This window comes from Helobdella robusta (assembly GCF_000326865.2).
Source record: "Helobdella robusta unplaced genomic scaffold HELROscaffold_11, whole genome shotgun sequence".
NCBI classification, from domain to species: domain Eukaryota; kingdom Metazoa; phylum Annelida; class Clitellata; order Rhynchobdellida; family Glossiphoniidae; genus Helobdella; species Helobdella robusta.
In genome coordinates, this window is record NW_008703617.1 from 2,298,126 (window position 1) to 2,302,765 (window position 4,640).

Below are 4,640 nucleotides of genomic sequence, written 5' to 3' on the forward strand. Positions count from 1 at the left end.
AATCAATCAATCAATCAATCAATCAATCAATCAATCAATCAATCAATCAATCAATCAATCAATCAATCAATCAATCAATCAATCAATCAATCAATCAATCAATCAATCAATCAATCAATCAATCAATCAATCAATCAATCAATCAATCAATCAATCAATCAATCAATCAATCAATCAATCAATCAATCAATCAATCAATCAATCAATCAATCAATCAATCAATCAATCAATCAATCAATCAATCAATCAATCAATCAATCAATCAATCAATCAATCAATCAATCAATCAATCAATCAATCAATCAATCAATCAATCAATCAATCAATCAATCAATCAATCAATCAATCAATCAATCAATCAATCAATCAATCAATCAATCAATCAATCAATCAATCAATCAATCAATCAATCAACCAATCAATCAATCAACCAATCAATCAATACAATCAATCAATCAATCAATCAATCAATCAACCAATCAATCAATCAATCAATCAATCAACCAACCAATCAATCAACCAATCAATCAGTCAACCAATTAAACAAAAATCATACAAACAAAAAAAACGAACTGATTTAACCGAGCAACCAATTAATAATTTTAACCAAAGAAACGAGTAGAGGACAAAGTTGAAGACCCTGTTGATGGAAATAACATTATAAATTCGCCCAAGACAACAGAAGAGGTTTGGCCTCTACGCCTTCATCCTTCTACCTAATATTTTATCTCATACTTTTTAACAATTTTCTATTTTGTATATATCGGGTATAGAACAAGGATGACGGAGTGTATGCGAATAAAATGCGCGTGACTCCACGCATAACATACATCTTAAACATACATACATAACAGATACCTTTGCCATTGTGGCGTTATAAAATTATATCTTACACTGGGTTTGAGAATCGCTGAATTTAAATGAAATGATATAACTAATCAATTAAATAATATATTAATTAATTAAATTGAATAAGTAAAATTATTTATAATTCATATTTATATTAATTCTTAATTCATTTGTACTTTCTAGAGAATCAAGGAAATGATGGATAAATTGGTAAAATGAATTTTTCAATTAAAATTGAATTGAATTAAAAATTGATTTAAACTAACTTTTCTATAAAATGTTTTTTTAAATTTATCTATCTGTTATTCAAATCAACCGACTAACCAATCTCTCAATCAATCAATCTATCAATCAACCAAACAACCAACAAACCAACCGTTCAAACAACTTACCAACCGAACAATCAATCAATTAATTAATCAACTAATTGAACAATCAATCAACCAACCAAACAATCAATCAAATAATCAACCAACTAACCAACCAACCAATCACCTTCCAGGGTAACTCAATGCTAAGTCACATGGACCACATAATCATCGGCATTGTCTTCGCCATTGCTGTCATTGCCATTATAGTTATCTTAGCTTTCATCATCAAGTACAAACTCGCCTCTAAGAATTAGATCAGATGAGGATGAAGATGAGTATGAAGATGATGATGGTGATAATGATAATTAACTAAGTGTTTCATAACATTAGCTTAATGATGATGATGATGATGTCCAGAGTTAAGTGATAATTTAATATTTCCGGTGATAATGATGAAAATGACATCAACATTAATACAGTTTATAGCTTTTTTGTCTACTTAGATATCTATGTAGGAACCGGTTTATGTAATGATATTTATCAAAAAAATTGTTTATTTTGATTGAATATTGTTTAAAATTATTTAAAATTATTAACCTTGAACGATCTTTTTTGCTGATGTTATGTTTGGAGAATAAAACTCATTGCAATTTGTGCGTGTTGGCTTGCTTCATTTTGAAATTAAATATTAACTGGGATTAATTACTCAAAAGTTCTTTTAAAAATTTTAACGTAAATTAGTTCTTTATTATGTATATCAATTCTCTCTTCAACATTTTTCAGGGACACCAACCAACAGCAAACACACACTACATGTACTAAACACACGTGAAACAGCGCACTACACACACACACACACACACACACACACACACACACACACACACACACACTGCGTGTGATATGTGGTGATCTCTGTGTAATTGAATCTGGTCAATGCAATATCGTTGCCAAGCCGTTAAACTATCGCTCCGCTCATATTCACCGTTAAAATTTAAAATAAATAAATAAAATGTCATTAAAACTATGTGTATTCGATTTTATTTCTTCCAAACTCTAAACATAATGACCAATTATTATTATATGGTCCTATTAACCGGCTTCCACAATATAGAATATATGGAATATATATATATATATATATATATATATATATATAGAGAGAGAGAGAGAGAGAGAGAGAGAGAGAAAGAAAAAGAGACAGAAAGAGAGAAAGAGAAATGGAGAGAAGGAGAGAGCGAGAGAGAGAGAGAAAGAGGAAGAAGAATCCATATAGAAAAATGTTAGTATTGTGATTTTTAAAATGTTTTAAAGTAAAGAGCAAACACGGATAATAACAAAAATGCTTTATTCAACCTGACAAAATTACACACCATTAATTCGTTGTGAGGTTTTCAAACGTTAATGCCATCTCATTAAATTAAATCTAATTAAAAAAATTGAAGCCAGTTAAATCTAATGAATTTGTTTTATTCGTAAGAGCATCTGACAAGTTATCAACTCTTCAAATGAACAAACCATCAAAATGTGCGAACTGTAACGTTCGAATATTAACATGTGTTTATAAAGCAGGTGGCTAAAATTGTGCAAACTTCCAAAGGATCAACGTCCATTTGAGTTTTTCCAATAAACATATCCAAACAACACCAAAAACTGTTATACTTCTATATCAAATTTATTTTAAACACCTGACTGACATACAGATTAGAAAAAAAAATTTTTATTTGAAGTTAATTTAAAAAGAACTTTACCAAATTATCATTCAACATTTAATTTAATCGCCCAATATATGTATAGATATATCTGAAGAAAAAATTTCATTTGAAGTTTATTAAAACAGAGCTTTAAGTCGTCTGGTGCAATGAATAAGGGCGCCATTCTTTCTAGGCCTTACGACTAAGGGGCTTGACGATGCAGACAAGATAGAGGGTAAGACCAAGGATGAGCCAGAAGAAGGAGATGCCGATGGCGGTAGCGACGATGGCGATGGCATGGTTTCTCCATCCCTCGGCGAATCTTTTCGTTGAATTGCTAATTCCTTCCGTGACTGGATGGGTGGTTTTGAAGGTGGTTCAGTTTGTGAATGGGTGATTTTGAGGGTTTTCGTTGTTAATGTTGTTGTGCTTTCGTGCTTTCGGTGAAGTTTTGTGGGCTGCGTTTGCTTGTTTGTCGAAGATGACAATAGGATGGGTGGAGTATTACATGCATTATTTAGTTAAATAAAGATTAGTGCTTACGTTTTGACGCCATGATAAGGCTCATCATCTGACAGGCGACAATGACCAGAAAGGTCAAACGTTTCAAGGTCGTCGAGGTCATTTCTTAAGGTCACGTTTGTTTCTTATTTTTCTGGAAATAATAAATATAATGTCCACAATAATCTTTTAAAATAATTAAATAATAAATTGATAAAAATGTAACGATGGATGAAAAAATATGGAATGGCATCATATAATTATAATAGTTAGATAATCAATTAATTAACTTATTTATTAATAATGACAGCAATGAATAAAAAATATTTAAATAATTGAAATAAAAATTTTATCCAACCGGCTGAAGCGATTGAGGTCGAAATCTAGATAGCCAGTAATGTCTTTGCTGCCTATTCTAATGTATGTTAAAAAGTTACTCGATTATGTATTTATATGGGTATGTGTTAATGTGCATATGAATATGTAACCATGGTGATGATGAGGATGATCAAGACGATGGTGGTGATGATTATGATGATGAGGAGGAGGAAAAGGAAGAGGAGGATGACTGATGCATATGATGATGATGCTACTGATATTGATGATAGTATGATGATGATAAAGTTGATAATAATGACATGGTGATGGTAAAATTAAAATGGTTCGTTTGTCAAATTTTTTGCCATAGATTTTCTTGCTAAATTATACTACTCTAATCCAGATGTAATCGTTAATTTTCAACATACCGAATAGTTTAAATCAGGAGTGGGCAAACTTTTTGCTGTGAGGGCCGCATTGAAAACTATTTTACATTTGAAGGGCCGCATATGTACTTAAATAGCAAATATTTTCGACCCGTGGGAGAATTTTTTTCAAATTTGTGGTTCCTTTTTTGGTAAAAATGCCTGGCTGACGACATTTTTGTGGCGAACGAGGCCTCACAGGCTGCACAAAATAGATTCGCAGGCCGTATTTTGCTCACCCCTGGTTTAAAGAATCGGATATTATCGAATCTTCTACACCCAAATACTGTGACTGTTACATTGCTATTTTTTTAAACCAACACCTGCTCTGAGCACTTTGAATAGGAGTGCATTTGCATGAGCGTGGTTTTTTTGGAGGATTCAAATATGAAAAAAAAAATACTTTTTCAAATTTAAATTAGCAATATTTGCGTTCAACAAACAACAGTAACAACAACAACAATTACAACAAAAATATTAACAACAACAATGGCAACAACAATAATAACAACAAGACCCCCATACACACCATGGCTACTACT